This window comes from Eubalaena glacialis, chromosome 17, assembly GCF_028564815.1.
Source record: "Eubalaena glacialis isolate mEubGla1 chromosome 17, mEubGla1.1.hap2.+ XY, whole genome shotgun sequence".
NCBI classification, from domain to species: Eukaryota; Metazoa; Chordata; class Mammalia; order Artiodactyla; family Balaenidae; genus Eubalaena; species Eubalaena glacialis.
The window spans coordinates 77,372,180-77,396,534 of record NC_083732.1 but is presented as its reverse complement, the minus strand read 5'-3'; positions in this window follow the sequence as shown (position 1 = coordinate 77,396,534).

Genomic DNA, 24,355 nt, shown 5'->3' with positions numbered 1-24,355 from the left:
AAGTGGACATCCTTCTTTTATTCCTATTCTTCCAGAGAATGCATTCAGTCATAAAACATAAGATATGATGTTAGACATAGCATTTTTTTGTAGATGTAGTTTGCTTAGAATTTGTTCATGAATGCTTGTTTTTTATTTCTTGAGATAATATGTGGTTTTTCTCATTTATTCTGTTAATATGCTGAATTATATTGACTGATTTTTAAATGTCCTATTAACTTTGCATTTTTGTTTGTTCATATATAAGAGTGAAGCATCAGATATTAAAAGCTACCTGAAACCTACCATGCATGGGTAAGCCTTGTCAACTGATGGACTTCTTTATAGGGAGATCTGGATTGTTCATTGTGTTTAGGGATTCCCACATGTCAGTATTTATATATCTTTTCTCTTTGGCTGGTCGGATATCCCATAAAAAATTCACCAACTCTTCCTTGAAGATTAAGGCCTATTTCCCACTGATTTATTGCTTCATGAAGGAAGAGAATATCGTTATAGGATTTCTGTGTAATCTCTGTTTTCTGTTTGGTTCTCTAACACCAACTTTGTCTTCTGTCCTTCTGGTTCAACCTCTCCAGAGACTAAACCTCCATTCTTCTGTGAGGTAGGAGGGGGATGAGGCCTATTGTTTCAGAGAAAAGGTATCTAAAGGTATGGCTTCTTCTTATATAGTCTTTAGGCAATCATTCTGAGACCGCTTTCAGAAGTATTTGATCTTTTGAACTTCTGAAACTTTCTGGAGTTTCATGGTGCAAAATAGCTTGCTTTCAAGATCCCTGTATTTCTAACTTGGGTTTCAGAATTGCAAAATATTGTTGCTAATTTTCTTGTTTCTCCTCTTTTTGTCTTTGCGAATTTATGCCTTTTTAAAATCCTTTCACTGTCTTTTAAAATGCAGTTTGGAGAAGCAGCAGAGATGTCCAATCATTTAGAAAGTCCTGGCATTGTTTTTTTAAAAATATTTTTAAAATATTTGATGAGGAAACTGAGACATATTAAGACTAGAGAAATAAGCAGACATCACCACAGGGCCTTGTAGGCCATATAAACGTGTTCGCCTTCTTCCTGAAGGCAGTGGAGAACAATGAGGGATTTTAAGTAGGATACCAATGTAATGAGAATTAGATTTTTAAATGAATCTTATGTCTAGAATATAAAAAGTTGTTGAGAAGAGTCAGGAATAAAGTCAGAGAGACTGGTTCAGAGGTTCTGGCAGCAATTTTAAAAAGAGTTACGGCAGTTTGATCTAGGGCAGAGGCAGTGGATCATGCACTAGCATCCTGACCTCTACCTTTCTCTCAATCTGTCTTCTTTCCTTCCTTCCTTTCTTTCCAACAAGGCTTAATCCTGCAAAATGTAACTTCAGAAAATCTCTCTGTTGTATATTCTCTTCCTTTCTAGACTAGAATATCATCTAGCTCCCGAGGGGCCTCAAGACACACCATGAATCCTGTACTTGGCTGCCAGAATTATTTTTCGAGAGCACAAGTTTGATTACGTGTCCCTTCTAAAGAAAACTTTTCAACGACTCCCCAAAATTCAGAAGACATAATTTGAGATCCTTAGTCTGACATTCATTTTTATTACATTTTACAAAAGTACCTATCTATAATGTATTGAACACTTTTAAAGAGAAAAAAATCTGATACTTCACCATAGACAATTTGAAAAACACTGCTTTAGACAATCTTCCCCATGATAGTAAAACTCATGAAGAACCAGGTTCTTAACCCAATTGCTCTTGCCCCATAAGTGTCATAGATGCCTGGGAAATAGCAGATTAAAAGTAAGAGAGGAGGGAAAAGAAGGGAACACTAGTATCTGTCAAATACTTGCTCTCTCTCTGTCTCTTTTCTGGGAGTTTTTCATATGTAGCAAAGTAAAGAAACTATTTTAACCACTGATGTTAAAGTTTCCCTTGGGAATGAAACTCTTCATTTGGGAAAATATCTTGATAGACTACTTTGGATGGGCAAGTTAAGGTCTCAAAACTCTGCAAGATAAATGAACAGGAAATTGGTGTTGATAGCAGAAATGGAAATAGAGGTCCTAAGTAATCTTACAAGAATTTGGAGCCCACACAGAAAAGTGGCCAAAAAGAAATTCAAAATGGCAGAGCAACATGAAGATGTTTTAAAAATAAATTAAATGTCTGATTGCTAAAGTTATATTGTTTAAATTGTTGTGCTAGAAACTTTTACCTCCCAAAAATTTTTAGAAAAGAGGCACACTAATGCCTAGAATGAATGACTTTGAGAGTATACCAAGGAAAGGGGGTGTGTTTCATATTAATTTGAAATAAATAGATGATAATAAATAGAAAAAAATGAGATGAAAACAAGTAGAGTTTTATGGAAGCCAAAACTCATAACTAAAGGTAAGTAGGAGAATGTAAATATGATACCACCAAGAAGTTACAGAAAGCTTGAGTAGGACACAGGATTTCCCAATGGACATAGGATATGTATTTTGTAACAAGTTTTTAAAATCTCTCATTGGACAGTTGCTGCATAACAAATTAGCACAAATTTAGGGGCTTAACCAACCCATATTTATTATTTCATTATTTTTATGGGTTAGAAATAACAGGCATAACTTAGTTAGGTTCTCTGCTTCAAGGCCTCTCATATTTAGAGAGAGATGGGGAAGAAAGTAAAAGAGACAGGGAGTGTTATTTTAAGGAATTGTCTCATGCAGTTGGCAAGTTTAAAATCTGGCAGGCTGCAATTCATGCAAGAGTTGCAGTCTTGAACCAAATTCTGCAGGGCAACAGGCTACAAACTCAAGCAAAGTTTCTATGTCGCAGTCTTCAGGAGAATTCTGTCTTCTTTGAAGAACTACAGTCTTTGCTCAGTTAAGGACTTCAACTGATTGAATAAGGCCCACCCACATTATGTAAGATATGCTTTATTCACTCTATTTAAATATTAATCATTACTCAAACTCTTCTGATTTAAATGTTAATCACATCTAAAAAATACCTTCCCAGCAACATCTAGACTGGCGTGACCAAACAACTGGCCATTATAGCTTAGCCAACTGGACATACAACATGAGCCATCACAGGCTGTAGTCAAGGTGTTGGATAGGGCTGGATCTTATCTGAAGGCTTGACCAGGGAAGCCTGGATCTTCTTCCACACTCATCAGTTCTTGGCAGAATTCAGTTCTTTGCATGCTATTGGATTGGTGGCCTAAGTTCCTTGCTGGCTCTTGGCAAGAGGTTGCTCTTGCTTTTGTGCCACATGGGCCTCTCCATTATGGTAGCTTGCTTCATCAAGGTCATCAAGGAAGAGTCTATTAGTAAGATGGAAATTATAATCTTATGTAACCTTATCAAGGAAGTGATATTCTACCACTTTACTACATTCTACTGTTTGGAAACAAGTTGCTAAACCAGCCCACAACCAAGGGAGAGAATTACACAGGGCATGAACACCAGCAGGTGGGCATCACGTTAGAGTCTGCCTATCACAGGTAGCTTATCTCTGTCAACATCTGGATGTCAAGTTAACTATTTCATTAGAATTGTCTTAACCAGTTTACGAGGTAGGCAGTTTTATTCCCATTTCACACATTAAGAAATTAAGTAACTATAACATACCAAGTAAGAGGCAAAGCTGGTAATCAAGCCTGCGTCTATTTGCTACCAAATGTTGCATTTTTCTTATTAGGCTGTAAGGAATAAAACACATTGGAATTAAGCAACTCTGCGAACAAGCTTCTTTCTGTTTCTAACTTTTGCTTGACCTTCTACCCTGCAACCTGTTCTAGTTTTCTTTTTTGTTTCACTAGAGATTTCCTTTAGACTGACATCCATTGCCCCTTCTCAAATGTACGTACTCTATAGATGCTTAACTTCTCCAGATATAGCTCTGAGACCAGGAGTTATATTTGCCTTGTGGAGTGCAAGGAAACTTTTCTCAGAATTTCTTCCCATTCTTTATATTCCTGCTTTCAATTTCCCTGGCTCATTATTTTATGATAATCCTTAGTGCCTCTTTGTGTTCCATGGCTTAGCCTAATTTTCTGCTACCCTGATCATGTGACCTTACAACTGGAGCTATTCTGTTTTGCCAGCAGATTTAACCTTACTTCATTCTTCATAGCCAGTCTGTTCCCTTGAGAAGAGAAATAATCCCATGGCCTGATCATCCATTATCAGGACAGTGAAACCCTGGATTCTATTCTAAATTGTGCCCTGGGTTCTAAACTCTGGCTTCAAGATCTGCATTTTATAACTGATTCTCATATCTAAGTACCTTCCTGGCATCCAAGTTTTCTAGGATTGGGGTCCCTACCTTGGGGTTCCTAGGGCCTGGAGTTATGATTCTGAACCCATTCATTGTAGCTAAATCCTCTTCTCTACCTCTGCCACACTGCCAGATTGCCGGTCCTCTTCTTATTTCAGCCTGTAGTTAACACCTAAGTATTATTCATCCCAGATAGGTAGAGAAGATGAGGAGCCTTATGACATTTCTTCTGGGTTTGTAATGGGTGGGAAATTACAAGAATGAAACTTCTAGTTTAAAGATTTTTTTGACGTGGACCATTTTGAAAGTCTTTATTGAATTTGTTACAATAGTTTCTGTTTTATGTTTTGGTGTTTTGGCCATGCAGCATGTGGGATCTTAGTTCCCCCACCAGGGATCGAACCCACACCCCCTGTATTAGAAGGTGAAGTCTTAACCACTGGACTGCCAGGGAAGTCCTGAAACTTCTAGTTTATATCCTTAGGTTACTTGTTATAAACTTTAAATGCAAAGAAAGAAAATTCCACGCCTTCTAGCTAAAGGTGAGGAAGGAATAGGAATTTGGAGGCAGAGGCCTTTCTTTAACATTATGCCACTTACTCAAAGTAAGCTGTGACTATTGTTGAGGCAGTGCTTCGCCCCAGACATCTGTGTAACTGACCACCTCCCTCCCTTCCTCAAATTTCTCCTGTTGACCTCCATTGCTTACAGTACAGAATCCAAACTTCCTAGGCTTGTACTCAAGGGTCACCATGGGCTGGTTACAAGCAATTTTTCCAGTCGTATTTCCATGTCCTGTGCATGATAATCCCTTCCCTTTCCTCATGTATGATAGTTTTCCCTTAATTCTTCACTTATTAAACTTGATCCAAGATCTTTTCATTCCGGTCCATTAACACCACATCCTTAGATAGCATTTCCTGTTCCTTGCAAGAATCTCAATGAAATGCTCTTTTATCTGAGATCCTCATTACTTTGTTTATAACTACCCAAATGCATATTTCATTCTATCACATGATTTGGCTCATTGTTTACATGCCTTTCTTTCCTTACTAGTCCAGAACATTTTTAAAGATGTTAAAGCCTGCTTTCTATTCTTTGCTGTATTCCTACTCTCAGATTCTATCATAATGCACTGAGTGAGGCATGGTGATAAAATGAGGTTGAGGACAGGACATAGATTTTGGAATCAGACACACTTAAATTTGGAAATAGGTCCTGCCATTTACTAACTGTGTGATTGGGAAAGTTACCGAGCCCCCAAATCTTGCTTCCCTCGTCTATCATATGAGAAGACCACTGCCTGCATCAAAGGTTTGCTGTAAGAACGCACTAATATTTAATATGTAGAAAGATTGGCACAATGTAGGGTAAAACAATTAATGTTTCTTCCCCAGACCTCCCATTCCCACAACCCAGAATCCAGACTTCATTCCAACCTCCTCTCCCACCCACGCTTCCTCGTTCTACCCCACCATTAATAAACGTTAAATTGGATTGAATCCTGTCACTAGCCCCCTCGAATCAGGAAGCAAATGACTCACAGTTTTTAAATGATCTATTGACTTCTTTCTCTGCAGCCTTTCTGTTTTTTTGGTACCACGCATCCTCGCTTTTCTTCTCTCCCAGCCTGGCCTGGTATGAATCCTTCTTTTGTGTGCTCTTTCTGTTGTAAAATTTCATTTTCACCTTCACGTTCTTTGTTTACATGGTGTCCCTCTTCTGTTGAAAGAGAATGGCCTTGTAGAGCTGGCATTTGTTTAATCTTCTGGCTTCTCAAGACCGTCTTTACGAGTTTCCTAATGTTCCCAGTGCTGGGGACTTCAACACACAAGCCAGAGCTTTCTGACTAAGTGCTCCAACCTGAAAGGAGAGCTGTTTCAAGGTTATGTCATCTCCTGCAATGGCGCTTCCTCATCCACAGCCAAAGTTTCCATGGAGATGAAACAGAAATGAGTCTGTCTGATGAATTCTGATTTTTATAAATAGGAATCCATTTTAAGTCTATATTTGAGGCTTGAGCTTCTTGTCATAGTTAAGAAGAGGGTGAGAAGTTATCAGGTAAATTTCTAGCATTGAGTATCTGTTCAGTTTAGTATAAGAGAGAGACTAGACCCTTGCCCTAAGGTGGCTTAAAATTTAGTTGGTGAATGAAAATTTATTTGGGAAATGAAAAGTAATCCACAGAATAGAGAGGGTAATTAGTGGATAAGAATAGGAAGAGGTAGTTTAATTACCATTTATTGACTTATCGCATGAATAAATAAATACATGATTGTTTGTGACCTCCTGCCCTAGAAATTCATATGCTGAAAGCCTAATCCCCATTGTGATGGTATGTGGAAGTAGGGCCTTTGGGAAGTTATTAGATCATGAGTAGAGCCATCATGATGGAATTAGTGTCCTTATAAGAAGAGACAGGAGAAAGCTTGCTTCCTCTCTCTCCTTCTCCCCTTCTCTTTTTCTCTCTCCCCCTTTCTCCTCACCATGTGAAGACATGGCAAAAAGAGGCAAATCAGGAAGAAGGTCCACACCGAAACATGACCATGCTGGTATTCTGATCTTGGACTTTTTAGCCTCCAGAACTGTGAAAAATAAATTTCTGTTGTTCAAGCCACCCAGCCTATGGTATTTGTTATAGCAATTCAAACTGACTAAGACAATGATTGAATGAATAAAATTGGTTAAATGAATGAATAAATAAGTCTTGCACTTTACAATTTTGACAAAGTAACTAATTCAAAGCAATTAAAATCACCTTTAAATTATTTGCATTGGAACTCCACATTGATCTCATTAAGTCAGCAATTTAAGCAATTTCAACAAAGACCCCTAAAGTAACCACACTGACCAGATAGTACACTGAGTACAAAAGAAAAACAAAATGAATAAGGTATTGTCCTTTTTCTAGTACACAAACAAAAATTTCCCCTCACCCTTCTATGAATTGTTGCCAAGATAGCCTAAGTATGGTCCATAACCTAGCATTGAATAGGAACCAGTTTTATATCATCAGTTTTAAGTACAATAATAGGTTGAATGCAAATTGTGTTGGGATTCAGGACGACTTGCTGATTAATCTATAAGCATTACTCAGTGTGCCTATTTCATCAGTTGGAGAGCTTTATCTTTCTCTTCTGGAAGTAGTTTGACACTTTTTGTTCTCTGTTCTTGGTATGTGAAATATTTGTTGTGTTCTCAACTGGAACATAAATTTCTTGAGAGCAAGATCTATTTTTAATTTATCTTCCGCAGAGCCTAGCATAGTGTCTGGCATATGGCAGATACTCAATTATATTGGATGAATGAATGAAGGAACAAGTGTAATATAAAATAATGATGTGTATTTGCTCAGTAAGGATTTGGGAACTATTACTATGTGTCACACACAAATCTAAGCAATGGAGACATAAAGATAAATAAAACTAGCTCCTGATGCTTCAGGAACTCTCAGCCTGGCTGGAAACTCCAAATGCAAACCAATAATGATGATTCAGTGCGCTAAGTATCATGGTAATGATAAACATCAGAAGCTTTATGAGCAATTGGCAGGGCTCAAGAATTCTGAAAAGACTTAGGAAGAAAGGTGACCTTGAAGTAGGACACAAAGAATGAAGAAGTTTGCCACATGAAAAAGTTAGGAAGATAATTCAACAGAAGGATAAGAATGCAAGCTAGTGGTGAGATAGAGCTCATTACAGACAGAAGGAACAGAGAAATGAGAATGTCCGACATTTAAAACAATTTGAAGTGGCCAGAGTAGGGGTGTGTTATGGAGAGTCATAGGATAAGGGAGTAGCAAGATAGACTAAGATCAGATTATAAAGTTCCGGCCATGCCATTGAACTTCATAACTTGAGCAATAATAAGCCATTGATTTTCTTTAAGGAGAGTAGTGAGATAATCAAATTTTTGTCTTAGAAAGACAAGTCTGACTAAGATGGGGAAAGTGAGTGATCCTAAGTATCGAGGAAGGAAGGGAACATTTATTGAGTGATGACTATATGCCAGGAAATTTATTGGGGGTTTTCACAGATATACTGAGGTTTGCTTCATTTAATCCTTATGAACCAAAAGCAACAAGCATTAGTATGTTCATTAACAGGAAAGGTCTAATGCTTGAAACTGGGAATGAAAGAATGATTAGAAGTCGAGAAACTACTTAAAATTCTAGGGGAGACCAAAAGTAGGTCAATGCCAGAATAATGGTGTTAGAGAGGGTAGGGTAGGGAGGGCAAAAGGTTAAGGATACAACATACTGGGGAAGTTCAGAAAGCATAATTAATAGAATTGTCATTAACTGGATGTAATAATAAGGAAGAGGAATAGTCAATGGTGAATTCAAAGTCTCTAGAGAGTTGAAAAGCCTGGGTCTTATATGACTATCTTCTTTGAATGGTTTTAATATTTTTCACATTTCTCTTTATACCATTACCTTGAAATCCATAGAGGTAGCTAGAAATTTCCTTCAAGATGCATACCAGAGTTTTAGAGATTTGTGCCTTTAGTGTATCCCCCTGGGAGTCAGCTACAGTGCTAGGAAATATCCCAGGTACCCAGGATTCAAGATGATTTTGTATCTTTCAACTCTACTGTATTGAGAGGATTTCTGTTGTTAAAGTATTCAGAGGAATTTGGAAGCAAACAAACATATAAGCGCAAAGAATTGTATCTAAGGGGAGACGCCACCCAGACACTTGGCAAGCCTAAATTCACTTGGAAGCAATTAGTGTCCCAAGAAACTGATATCATAGAGGATCAAAGTGTTCACTGGGAAGTGATTTGGGGGATAAAGAGGCCATCAGTGACTTCACAGCAAACCATGCAGTGATTTTGAAACAGTGTGTTTTGCAATGCTATGCACAGCAGAGGAACCACTCCAATTCCAGAGAAATCCTGCTGACATCCAAAAGACCTCTTTCTTATGCTTCCAAGAACTTCTAGTATCACATATTCTCTTTCCTCTCTCAAGCTTAATTCTGGTGGTCTACTCCCTATTTTGAGAGTTTCCTTAACAACTATCATGACTGGAAAATTTAGTCATGCACATACCAAACCTTTTGTTTTACAAAGGGATCGAGAGTACAAGAGATGGATTTGAATTGAGGAGATAAAGAAAAAAATTAATATCCTTTCTAGACCCTTCTGCAGTGGTTCTGATCACTTCCTCTGACCAAAGTGATGAAAGAGGAAATAAGAACAGAGGATGTGAGTGACACAGGAAATTAGAAGGGGAGGAGAGGGGCAAAGAGACTTCAAAGAGACCTGTCCTGTCTTGCATATCTACAAACTCCCCATTAATGTGTCTTGTAGCAGCCTACTTTTTTGTTTTATAGTTCTTATCAAAGTTTGCAGATATATTTTTATAACTATGGTCACCACTCATGGTCCCTGAAATGCCCAATAATAGCTAAAAATAATGGTGTCCAGCAGAGTACAGTGAGGGATTTGTACATGTCGCACACATGTTTGTGGTGTGTGTGTGTGAGAACAATGCTTGCCAAGATGAGAAGATGCCTCAGAATTCTCAAATGGAGGCCCAGAGCTTCATCCAGGTAGGAGGAGGAGATATACAGGTTTCAATTATGATACTCGGGGAATTAACCAGACCAATGAGCTAATGAAATGGTAGCTTCTGTACATGAGATCTGACTTTCAGAATCACATTCTCTGAGGATTAAAAATTCAGACACCTTAGATTCAGAACACATTATCAAAATCCTTTACAACAGGTCCCAATCTTCTTTTCCTTTACCATCTCGCACTTCTCTTTCCTCCATCCTCAGAAACACACACACACACACACACCGCCCTACATTTCAGCCATTCTCTTATTCCCACTCTATTAGTTTCCTATTGCTGCTGTAACAAATCACCACAAGCCTAGTGGCTTAATAAAGCACAATTTGATTATCTTACAGTGATGGAGGTCACAAGTCCCACACCAGTCTTCTTGTACTACAATCAATAAGTACAGGACTGTGTCCCCTCTTGAGGCTCTAGAGGAAAATGTATACACTTGATTTTTCCAGCCTCTAGAGACTGCCTGCCGTTCCTTGGCTTATGACTCCATTTTTCCTTCTTCAAAGCCAACAATATAGGATTTTCACGTCTCTCTCTGACTCTGACCTTCTTTTGCTTCCCTCCTTCATTAATAAGGACCCTTATAATTACATTGGGCCCATCTAGATGGTAATATGATAATCTCCGCATTTTAAGAATTTTATCATAAACACATCTGTAAAGTTCCTTTTGCCACATAAGGTGACATATTCACAGACATTGGACAGGAGGCCATGGCCATCTTTGGAGGATGGTCTTTATTTTACCTCGCATGCTTGCAAAATGCCAAGCACATTCTCACTTCCATATATTTTCTTAGCCTAATTTCTTTTTTTTTTAATAATGAAACTCTCTAGGAGTTAAGCCAGCATCTTATTTATTTATTTATTTTTGGCAGTGTTGGGCCCTCGTTTCTGTGCGAGGGCTTTCTCTAGTTGCGGCAAGCGGGGGCCACTCTTCATCGCGGTGCGCGGGCCTCTCACCGTCGCGGCCTCTCTTGCTGCGGGGCACAGGCTCCAGACGTGCAGGCTCAGTAGCTGTGGCTCACGGGCCCAGCCGCTCCGCGGCATATGGAATCCTCCCAGACCAGGGCGCGAACCCGCGTCCCCTGCACCGGCAGGCAGACTCCCAACCACTGCGCCACCAGGGAAGCCCCTCTTAGGCTAATTTCTTTGCCTGGATTTCCTTTTCTCCCTTTTCTACCTAGAGATCACCTACCTTGACTACGACCTATTCTCCGAATCTTTCACTAATTACCCATCTTTCCCTTGGAAGAATTACTGTTTTATCCTCATGGCAATGCGTTAAATATTGAGTCGATAACAGCAGCCATCACCTGGAGTTGTTTTTCTGTCACTTGTCTGCCTCCTGCAGGAGGCTGGGAATTTTTCAATGTCAGGATATATACCTTACTCATTTCTTGTTTAATTACCAGGGAAGTGCCATTAGTAAACACTGTTTATCTTATATATGATTGAATTCACTGATTTAGGTTGAATATTTTGGTCATTAACAATAAAGACTTTGTTGTGTCCCTTCTAACTCCAATTCAAGAACTGCTTTCAACCGTGTCCTGAAAAAACTATGGCTTAGCTGGTACCATCATAACTGAGTTCAGACATTGGAAGAAATCTCTAGGAAAGAAGATTGATTTGTGTGATGTCAATAAAACCAATACCCCAACATTACTGACCCATTTTGATTTATCATGAGCATGAGTTTTCTGGTGAAAAGAGCTGTAAATCAAGAATCAGCTCTTTGAATCATCTTCCAAAGAGTACAATGTGCTTTTAGCATAAGAATATACCAGTTTAAACCATAACATATGTTTGTAAAGTAATTTACAACTTGTAAAGCGCTTTCCTATGCATTATCTCATCTGAAACCCCACATTAATTATATTAAGTAGGTAGAGTTTATTATCCCAGTTTACAAAAGAGGAAATTAAGGCTCTGAGAAGTTGTGACTCAGTGATTGACAGATGTGGAAATAAAATCTAGTCCTCACTCAAATGTTAGTTCTTAATATATTTCACTGTAATGAGGTTTAGATTCCTTCACCATTAGATCTGAGGCAGAAATAGCCAGAAGAACATTTTCTCCTTAAACTCCTTTGCATAATCCTATAGAGGAATTGTTGAAAGATCACTTATGACTCTTACTATAGTCAATGTATTTAATATTCCTCAGTACTATAGTTAACCTGCCATATATATACATATACATATATATATATATATACACATACTATAGCTAACCTGGTTCCTTGTAAACATGTTCTAGATCAGACTTTGAGAACAAAATACATTGCCAAAAGTCCATGAAAAAAAAAAAAAAGAACTGGCTCTCTAAGAAGAGGGGTCATGTCAGTTTTATTTTTAAACGTCTTTATTGGAGTATAATTTCTTTACAATGGTGTGTTAGTTTCTGCTTTATAACAAGTGAATCAGCTATACATATACATATATCCCCATATCTCCTCCCTCTTGCGTCTCCCTACCACCCTCTCTATCCCACCCCTCTAGGTGGGCACAAAACACCAAGCTGACTGGATATAAGTAATGCAGAACAGAAGTCCATCCACCTGGAAGTCTGGAAGAAGAGTTTCCCTGCTGAATGTGGCTGGACCATTCCAGAACAACTTCTTTTTAAAACTAAAAGCAAATTCAAAAATATAAAATATTTATAAGCCACATTTTTAAAATGCTTCAATATTAAAATAGTATATCTAAATGACATTATGGAAATCAGTTGAGTAGGTGCTCAAAGAATCAGTCCCTCCACTAAATCAACCATAAACTTGGGAAAATGGACAGAATCAACTTTCTTGGAACCCTGGATTCTAACTGAAGACTTGTGGTAACTGAGGGAGTGTTTGATGAAGAAAAAGTTACCAAATTTTGTTAATATTGTGGCACTTTTGTTTGTTGCCTATCATTCCACAACATAGCAGTAGTGGTCAGGTGGTCAGGTGATGGTGGCTCACATTCCTGGTGGGGCTTGCTGGAGCTAGTGGAATGAAACTTATTCTTAAAATGCTGTGATTGTAAATTTGTGTCTGTTACTGTAGTTCACACAGGGGTTAGGGGCTAGTGCAGAGGTTGACTTTTGTTTTGCCCCCTTCCCTCAGCTGGAATAGCTTTCTTGGTGGCAGCTGAGGAGTCTGTCAAAAGATTTAAAGACATACACCATCTGTGCCTGCCAGTGGCAAGAGATGGAAGATGAGGCAATCATCAGACAGATCCAGAAGCCTGGGAAGGAGAGGGCTGAGGAGGAAATTTCTTGGTGGAATAAGGGCTTAGAAGGGCCTCTGTATATACCAAAGAAGATGGAGAACAGTGTGCATGCCCAGGAAAAGACACATGCCCAGGAAAGACTTGAGGGTACTCTAGGTTTATATCTCTGGCAAATCTGTGGGTGCTGCACAAGAAGGAGGTGAAGGCTAAGGCAGGGTTATAGGCAGGCTAACTTATCATTGAGGGAGTGCTCCAGCTCAGAGTCAAGTTAGAAAAACTGGACAGTAGTATTTTTTTCCTTCATTTTTGATTCCAGGGTTTAAGCAAATCCATGTCAAGTCACTGGGTGACCACTAAGATAAATGAACAGAGACTTCAGTGATCACATGCAACAAAGAATACAGTCTTTGCAAAATAGTTTGGACAAGTCACTAAATAAACAGATAACTATAGCCCATAACAATCAATAACAGCAAACCCTAAGGAAGAAGAATCTGATTCCAAGATTCACTGCATTATTATATTCAAAATGCCCAGTTTTAAACAAAATATTGGAGCATGCAAGAATCAGGAAAACATGGCCTACTCATAAGCAAAAAATAACAGAGACTGTCCCTGAGAAGGCCTAGCAGTTGGATTTACTGGACAAAGAAATTAAATCAAATGTCATAAATATGCTCAATGAGCTAAAGGAAACCAACACTGTAGCTTTGTAGTAATTTTGGAATCAAGAAGTATGCATCCTACAATTTTGTTCTTCTTGTTCAAAATTATTTTGGCTATTTTGGACCCCTCCTGATTTGATTGAATAGGAATTTGAGGATCCAATTTTGAAATTAAAACTTATGTATCTTGAATTGTAATACATAAAATATGAGGTTGGAAACCATTGGGTCAGCTATGTTTCCCACCATGTGGACCAGAGAATCAGAGGAAGGGAGTTTGCAGAAAAAAAGAAAAGTTAGGCAGAAGAGCAAAGAGAAGCAATGAGGAAAGAGAGGGAATCTTTATAACATTCACATTCCTCATTCCAGATGCATCTCTGAGCCTGAATTCCATAATCCCTCTGTATCCTTTTAATACATTGTCTCTTTAACTTAAATTGGTAGGTTTTCTGTCCCTTGAAATGAAATGAATCATAACTATTACACAGTGAGGAAATGAATACTGCTTTACAGACACAAAAATCTAATACTTTTGCATATTTTAAAGGCAACAAATAAAGAGACAATTTTCTTTTTCTGTTTCAAGCCATCTATAGGATTTTAGAGTTTCTAAAGTATATTTGAATGCAGTATCTAATTTCATCCTAATATTCATTCCTAATATTCTGAAGTAAATGTTATTATCACCCCTATTTTAAGGATTGGAAGACTGACACCTAGAAAGGTAAAATGGCTTGCCCCAGTTAGCAGCGGAACAGGAGCTAAAATTAACGTATTCCATGAAAAGCAATCTTTACTGAGCAGCCATTCTGTGAGTGACTTGTCCTGGGAGACAGAGACAGAAAGAAACAGGGGATAATCTCCATGCCACCATCTCTACACATGGACTTCCTCTCCCATGACATACAATCTCCTCTCTACTTGGCAGGGACAAGTAGAGTGAGCTGTGCCTCATGGGCCAGTGCTAGTACCTCAGCTTCCTAGAAAGCCTTTCTCAGGGCACTCTGGTTGCCATGAACTATTATCAGCTCAGCTGGCTTGGGTACCCACTGGAATCCAAAGGATCAGACCCTTTCCATTATTCTTTAGCCTTTTCCCTGTGTCCATTCCCTCCTGACACCAGAGATGTGCACTGATTAAGGAATTTTAAGAAGGCAAATTTCTATGGCTGAGGTAGCTGTGCAGAAACTTTTTGTGCTCCCTAACCAAAATGCTTTGTGTATGTAAAAGGCTACTTTTAGAATTGGATTATAAGACTTACGGCACAGTTACCTGAGATTGGATTATAAGACTTACTGCACAGTTACCTGGGATCAAAGGTATCAAACCAGAATAAGGCTTCCAGCAGATTCTAGTGATGAGCAACAGATTAGGACAAGAGATTCCATATTACAGCAAAAACAGTCATAATGGGTAAAAAAAAATAGTGCATGGACAGAATCTATATGCTGCTTACTTTCTTTAGCAGTCTCACAGCAATTCAGGTTGGTATGGGCTCTTCAGTGTCAGGGACCCAGGATCTATTTATCCTGTAGCTTCAACATCCTTAGCACATGGTTTCCAACTCCTGGTTCAAGGTGGCTGCTCAAATACAATTACCATGTTTGTGTTCCAGTCAGCAGGAAGGGAGAAGACGATCTCCCTTTAAGGACATTTCCTAAAAGTCGCATACTCATTTCCTTTTACCAAAAATGCACCAAAGCTTAGACATGTAGTTATAACTCATTGCAAAGAGACTGAGAAAGGCAATCTTTATTCTGAGTAGACATGTGCCTATCTTAAATTTAAAAGTTGTATTAATAAATGACAACAGGGTATTAGAGGGCACATAGCAAACTCTACCACAGTGTGAAAGCTGTGGGTGAAGTCATTATAAGGCTGTGCATGTGTGGCCTTTATGAAAATGCCAAGATGGAAAGTTCTGTTTCCTTAGATCAAACATATCGTTTCTCTTCTACAGAAGCATCCTGGTATACCAGCACCCTGGGGAAGATAGAGCAAATGATGTCTGCAGAGCAATAGAATGTTCAAGATGCAGCCATTACAAGTAAGAGCAATACTGTTATAATAATCATGATAATAATGTCTCACATTTGCAGAATGCTTCAGATTTCCAATATTTAACTTATCCTAATTGAACCCCAAACTATGTAACAAAGATTTTAGTAATAACTCAATTTTATAGAGGAGAAAATTGAGAATCAGGGAGGTTAACTGCTTGTGTAAAGTTTATTACACAGCAAGTAAATCCTAGTCCAAGGCCTGAGCACTGTGTTTTACCCTGATTCTAATGTTCTTTGAGGAATGCAATGCCAACGTATAAGTGCAATTCTAATTTCTATGTATTCCTTCATTCACTCATCAACTCATATTTACTGAGCAGCCCAAAGAACACAAACGGAACAGAACTCCTGAGTTCAAAGGCTTTTGAGAAGCTTGTAGTGAAAAGTGGCATGTATACATATATATATATATAATTTATATCTATATATTCATTTTATATTCATATATGTCATGACATATACATATATAACACAATATATTTGTGCTTTTTAAAAGAATATGTAGAAAATTCAGTGGTGGGGAGGAGTATCATTTTCCTCTTCAAGCGTTAGATTGATGCCAACAGAATTAATAGGCTACCCTGTACCATAGAGACTTTGCCTCCTCCAGTGGGTCTTTCTTTCTCTCTTAAAGCTTCATCGTATCATTTCCTCCATCCCTTGCTGATACATTTCTCCGATGAAAGGTCTTACAACACCCCAGTGAAATAACCATCATTATTCCTATCTTATAGAATGAAAGAATAAGATCAAGATAGATAGATAAGCTTCTCAGGATGGAAGCAAAAACTCTATGTCAAACCAAAATTACCACTCTTTTAGTAAGTTTCTTACCAAAACTGCAGGGTCCTAAAAATAAAGATTGTATTTATATATCCATTATTATAACTACCATTTTGTGTGCCTCTAACACAATGCCATGAACATGGTAAATAGCCCCATTTGCCAGGTCCCAGGTTGAGGGCTCTCTATACATTAGATAGTGATAATAATGAAAGATAACATTTATTGGCATGCACCAAGCACTTTGTTAAATACCTGATGTCTGCCTCATTTAATCTTTAGGACTATGTCGTGAGGTTGCTGATGTTATCCCCTCATAGCATATGAACTTGTTGAGAGCCAACAATGTGCCTGTGTTCACAGAATTCATAAGTCCTCAGATTGTTGGGTCTTAAAATCTAAGTTATCAATCACTACCTCCTACTATATGAATTTATATAGTACATTGACTTCAGTTATAAATTAAAACACGAGGGAGAGAAAAAACATGAAGATTGCAGAGCAAGAATAAGAATAATATTTCTTGAAACACCGAGAAGAAATACCTGTGTGAGATGAAAAAGTATACATTAAAATACCATATAAGTATAATAAAATATAATGGATGTCTGTTTACACTTGAGATGTACATGATTTTCATCACTGTCTTTCTTCTAGGTATTACAATTATTTCTGTGCATGTTTTTGATATTTTATTTGACTATAAGTTTTTTAAGGACGGGACAAAAGTTTTTTTCATTTTTTAACCCCTTTACATGAGTGAAAGTATAACGAAATTGGAGTAAGAGATGTGAGTTGAAATCTTTGCTCCACTCAATTCTTACGTGACTAGAAAATTTTTCTCATCCGTGAAATGGAGAGGATGAGCCTGAACAAACAAAATCACACGGCTGTGCTGAGAGTTAAACAAAACTATATAAGTTACAGTGTCAACTGAAGTGATATCCAAATGTTCATGATTGACATCATCATCATCATCGTCATCACCATCACTTCATATAATCATCATTAGACCCAACACTTTGTCTCACAAAATGAGGCATGAATATTTGCTGAATGAAGGAATGATGAAACAAATGGATGAGTAAATGAATGAGACAGGATGGACTAGAAAAAAAGCAGGAACCTAGATTTTACACAGCCTTGCAATCTCATTTACCATAAGTAGTTCAAGACAAAAGATGGGTTACCAGTGCTTAATTTTGAAGTCCTGATTTGTGTGTAGTTTTCTGATGGTAAAATGTAAATTTGGCTTGAATGGACCCCAAGTAAAGGTCATGGGTAGGATTGGAAAAAACCTTCATCTTCTAAAATGAAACTGTAAGTACTTTGGCACTGATGAGAATCATCTTCTTCAATGGCCTTGAATGACCTTCCAGCATATGAGAGGAGGGGATCCAATACCCCCCTTAATTAAGTCTATTGTGGATGGACCCCACAGCCAAAGAGTTACCCTAGTTCAGACTCCAGGCATCTGTATCCAAATCAGGTATGCATTTCCAAAAGTGAATTTTTACCACTGAAGTTGAGGATGTTACTTCACAGAAGAAAGAATATCAGCTAATATTAGGAGCATTTAAACCTCATGACATTTCCTGCCCCTTATGGGAAACTTGCATATATTAAAATTTCTTAAAAATCAAGAATCACTTTTGTCCCAAGTAACATTTCTTTGCTTTTTCTTTCATAACTTCTGATGTTACAGTCACTTATGCTTAAGGATAAAGACATCAGGCTGAAGAAGAAAAAAGCAGATGTGGAAAAAATGTGTAAGATTTAAAAGAGTTCCCCGTTTTACATTTCTGGCTCTGTTGTACAGGGTGGTCTCATGAGGAGTGAAAGGAAAGAAAACCCACAAAACCAACCTATTGGGTGGGTGGAGGAGAAGAAAGGAAGAATTAAAAAAACAAAACAAAAACTAAAACATCTTTTTGTTTAAAATGGAATCACTTGCTTAAAACAAAAACAAACAAACAAACAAAAAAACACCTAAATTACAAGTATTGTTAAGGACTTTTATGAATTAGTTTGCATAAATGCAATCACTTTTTGTATGCACCTACAAGTATTTGGATTTATATGTGTGTTTTTATTGGTTTTGTTGAAAAAAAAAGTTTTCTAATCACAAGAATGAGCTATCACATGTAATAAAGGTACTAAGGATCCCAAACATTAAGCCTGTTGGGTTGGAAATAGAGAAGAAAAAATGAACAACTTTCCACAGTTTCTCCTCATTTGACCTTTAAACTTGGTTTTTTCATTTTGCCTGAAGAACTGTGAATTTTCATAACTCATTTGAGCCCTTTATTCTAGGTAATGAGTAAGTATGAAAATGTCTTCCCATGCTTGCTGTGGGCTGGGAAGATGTCTACACCTCTGGTCATCCACATTTGTGAGAACACTGAATGTAATCATAGAATGACTGGAAGCTGATAGCAACATTTCAATACTAGTGATAAAAGTATTTAGTCTAATTTAAGAAAAATTTTTATTGAGTATAGTTGATTTACAATGTTGTGTTAGTTTCAAGTGTACAGCAAAGTGAATCAGTTATATGTATACATATATCCACTCATTTTTTTTTTTTAGATTCTTTTCCCATACAGGCCATTACAGAGTACTGAGGAGAGTTCCCTGTGCTACACAGTAGGTTTTATTAGTTATCTATTTTATATATAGTAGCATTTAGTCTTAATACTGGAAAATATCAAAAGATGTCATCTAGTATGTTGGCTACCTGGGAAATTTTAGAGGCCAAGAAAAATCAGGTGAAATGCTCTCCTATTTTTAAAGGCATCTCTCTTTTTAAGAAGCAGACCAGGTGATTCTGATGCAGGTGGTTGGTTAGAAGATGATACTTGGAGAAACATTCCCTTAACCAGGAAGAGAGCAAATATTTCATTAATGAACATTTACTACTTGCCAAACACTGACGAATGCTTTATACATACTGTCATCATTCCTCAAAACAACCTTATGAATAAGTATTATTATCCCATTTTGCAGATAATAAGTAGAGGCCAAGACTGTGGCCTAATAAGTGGTCTAAAAACTAATAAGTGGAGGATTAAGGATTCAAGTCCATGTTCTTCTAGCTATTTCTTTCCCTACACCAAAACTTCTTTCTTTTGCTCACATGTCTATCAATTCTGAGGATCAGAACATTATTCTTCTTTGGGTACAAAAGTGCAGTGTGCTATTATTTAGCTCATGAATCCATTTTTAGATTGAACAATGTCTGGGCATCAGCATGCAAATCAAACCCCCCTCAGTAGAAGTATTGAGAAAAATGTCTTGTGGGTCCAACTTGGCTCAGAAATGTCTCTCCCCAACAGCAGCGGGTCTGTCTAATTGAGTTTTTTAAGGATTACTCATCATCAATTATTTTGGCCTGAAAATTGGATATTTCTCACAAAAGAAAATTTGGGGAGGGATTATAATCAGGTTTGTGGATAAGGTTTGTTCTTTTTATAACCCAATCCTGTTATTTCTTATGGCTCCATTATCTTTGGAAAGTCGGTATGTTTTGTTCTTCTTTTATATTGGTTTTCCATTCTTTCTTATACCCAGATGCTAAAATTAGATTTAGGGCATCATAATTATGCCATAATTACCATGATCATATTTTCCTGCCATTGAAAATTAGTACCAATTTTGATTTTCCCCAAAACTTCAACAGATGCTCTCTTTCTATAGCATCGTAAATCAGTGTCAGTGTGTATATAAATGTACAAGCCATTTTGCTGAACTCATGAGGGGTGTGCTGAACTCACTGTTTCACTGAAGTTAATTGTTTCCAAGAATTATCATTCTTTCTATTGATAATTTTATTCCAGAGAGCCTAATTTTTCTCTAATTACCCTGAAAACTGTCTTGTTTCACTGTCCAGAAAGGAACTTATTATCTCTGCCTGAAAACTTCAGTTTACAAATGAGACATAGAGGACCAGAGAAGGGAAGTGACTTGTTCAAGGTCACTTAGCAAGTCAGGAAGAGAGTCAAGGTTAGATATTTTTATCCCCAAATGCGTTTTATTGTATCACACTGACTTAATCAGACTTAGGTCTTGGGACTTAAGACTGGGATCTTAATTTTGACTAACCATTCTGCCCTTGTTACTTTTGAGCAATAGAAGATTAGAAAATACAGTGGAAGGAAACTAAAGGTCACCACTTCTGGAAAAGAAGAGTAAAGGGTTTAGTGTCCCAGTAAAGTCTGAAAATAAGACGTTGTTTATCTGGGATTAGGAGTACTATTACTCTCTCGCTAGGTGGTAGCTAAGAGCTAAGAGGAATAAAGCTTTGGCAATTCATTTACTCATTCAACAAATAATGACTATCAACCTTCTGTGTATAGTCTCTGGGGTTACAAGATAGAAGACACTTTCCCTCACACCGTCCCAAGAAAAAGAGTTGTCGTTCCAGTGGTAGTTAGAGATATACAGACCAATAATTATAACAAGAGTGGTACATTTATGGATCAAAGTTGATTGTGAGATTTATTTTTAATACTGTACTATCGAATTTTATCCCAAGATAACTGTTTCTTTCTCCTGCACTTATAGAACTATTGCTTTATTCAATATATTTTAGTTTATATTTTAATTATTTTTCATGCCCTATCACCAATAAAGTACTGAATCAAGCAAGGCTCCTATCTTCAAAAACTTGCAATCTAGTAGAAGAGACAAAATAGTTGTTTAGTCATAATTCAAATTAAAGTGTGAATATTCATCTTTAAAACTAAGGTATTAAGTGGTTAGGATAGAGGTAGCTTTGATTTTGATCCTTAAAGGATTCGGCAAGTGGAAAATGGGCCAGTTGTTCCAAATATCAGAGACCTTGTGTTTAGAGGTCTGAAGCTTACAGTTTTACAGGGTAATTCAGTAAAAAAGGGCAGTGGAGAAAAGTTTAATTTGGAAAAATATGTTGGAGCTAGATTTGGAGAAAAGTTGGACATTTTGAAAGCAATCTGACCACTGATGAGTTGAAACAAAGCCATTTATTGAAATGGCATGTTTAAGGTCGAAGCATTTCTAAGGTGGTCAGAATAGCCTAACCATCAGTTGAAGAGTCTATTGAATTTGTTTCATTTTTCTGACAAGGTCAGCTACTGACAAATGATTACATAGTAACTTCTCACTATGGTCATGAACATGTGTGTGTGTGGGGGGGGGGTGGTGGTGGAAAGGACTCTTGTTTAATATCAACCACTGTACACTTTTCCAGATCACATATGAAAGAGGTGCCTATTAGTTAGAGGTAAGAAAATAATCCTTAGAATTTCATGGCAGCAGACAGGAGGACATGTAGAGCCATTAGCTACCACTCCATATAGAGATATGATGAGTTCAAGGAGACTTAATATGGTGTCCGAAATTAGATTAAACTCACTTGTGTAATTAACTCATGGTGCATCAACAGTCATTTCCAAATTCTTGTGCAAACTACTTATCAGAGATAGAGTTGCTGCATCATTTTTCTTTTCCAATAAGACAATGAATGATACTTCTGGTTTATCTATATTGCATGTTTTTAAAAATACTGAGTGAGGCATGAAGACAATAATGTTTGTTCAAAATAAACTCCAAATATTAAACTGATAAATTTTAGAGGAATCTTAGAGATTATCCAACTGTGTTTACCAACTTAATTAAATTTGTTTAAGCACATTAACTATAAATTGCCCTCTGTTATGTGTCAGGGACTTGTTAGGTGAATTCAGAAGACATTGGTTTGGAATCTAGTTCTGTCATTTATAAGTTATGTGATCTTGGGTTAGTCACTTAACCTCTCTGAAGCTCTTTCACTATCTTTAAGCAATGTGAATGAAAGTCTTCCAACCTCATGATGGCATTATGCGGGTGAACTAGGTAATGTATGTGTGAAAAGAACTTTGAGTAATGGAAGATGCCTTAGACATGTTAGCTCACATTACTATTAAAACATTATAGATGTCCTACCTAAAGAGGTCAAACTTCGGGAAAATGCATGGGATGGTTGAAATCACCCTTTTCTTTTCTTTTCTTCTTTTTTTCTTTTTTGAGTTGGCTTTGGCTCATCAGTACTTTTATTTTATCAAGTAAAGACATTTTTATTTTTATTTTTAAAAATTTTTATTGGAATATAGTTGATTTACAATGTTCTGTTAGTTTCAGGGGTACAGCAAAGTGAATCAGTAATACATATACATATATCCATTCTTTTTTAGATTCTTTTTCCATACAGGTCATTACAGAGTATTGGGTAGAGTTCCCTGTGCTATACAGTAAGGACCCTTTTCTTTTTTTTATATAAATTTATTTATTTTGTTTTTGGCTGCGTTGGGTCTTCGTTTCTGCTAGCGGGCTTTCTCTAGTTGCGGTGCGCGGGCTTCTCACTGTGGTGGCTTCTCTTGTTGCAGAGCACAGGCTCTAGGTGCGTGGGCTTCAGTAGTTGTGGCACAAGGGCTCAGTAGTTGTGGCTTGCAGGCTCTAGAGCACAGGCTCAGTAGTTGTGGCGCACGGGCTTAGTTGCTCCATGGCATGTGGGATCTTCCCAGACCAGGGATCGAACCTGTGTGCCCTGCATTGGCAGGTGGATTCTTAACTACTGTGCCACCAGGGAAGCCCAAGGACCTTTTTCTTTATTCATCTTTACCCACAAGCAAATAAACACAAACAGGTTAGCAACTATACAACCATGTAGTTATGTGAGGGAAACAGTAGGACAGGGAGGGACCAACCTCTCCTTTGTATAATCAGTCCAGAGTTGTTCACTCATTTGAAATAGCATCAAAATGAGAATAATATAAATATTTTAGTAATTATTAGACAGTGGTTTTGAAGAAGGTGATTGATCTTAACAGGAATATTTTTCATTTTATTTTAAGTGTGTGACTAGTACTCATCCTAACTCCTTCCCTGGTAGGGCTAGCAGGCTCTGCCACTGCAGGGAGTGTTCCCTTCTCCTCAACAGAAACTGATCATGGAAATTGTCCAATCTGCAAGGTATAAGAAAATATCTGGAGATTGATACTTGATTATTTGAAGGGGAAGACCACTGATATCCTATAAGATGGGGAGAGGAATTAAGTGGAAAATGCAGCAGAGGTACGGGAGAATGGCAGGTTTAGAGAAAAGGGGATTTTTCACCTGGGCAGCTCAAAAATTGTAGGGACTATCTAGGGATCAACAGACGCCTACATAACACTCTTCTGAAAGAGAGTCAGGAAGGTAGACCAAGGAAACTATGCTCTGTCCCCATATTTCTCCTAATCTCCATCATCACATACAAACTTCTCACATATACATACACACAAACACACACACACATACACGGAATCATGTATATTTTCTATAACTTTAAAACAACTGTTTAAGTTCTTTAGAAAAGAATTATTGAAACCATTTCCAAGTTTATGGGTACACTGTTTTTTGAGAAAGGAGAGAAGAAGAGTGGTATCCATAATAAAAAATGTGTATGCCCTCCTCCAATACTGTTGTTGGTTCCCTCATTGTGGATTCCCAGTGAACAAAGGTTTTCAACGCCTAGACAAGAGTCCCACTTGGAGAAGATGGGGCCCTCTGACTTTCTCTACTCAGAGAGAAGCAGGAGAGAGACCTTGAGGAATAAAAAAAAAAAAAAAGGAAACTTATTATGGGTTAAGGATACATAGTTTCAAAATAAATCTGGATAAATCATTTCATGGAAGACTCACAGTAGGAGAGCAATATTGTCAAACAGCTCTTACATTTCAGTTGCTCTACAATGTATTATCTCCACTTTTAGGTGAAGAAATTGAGCCTCAGAAACGTT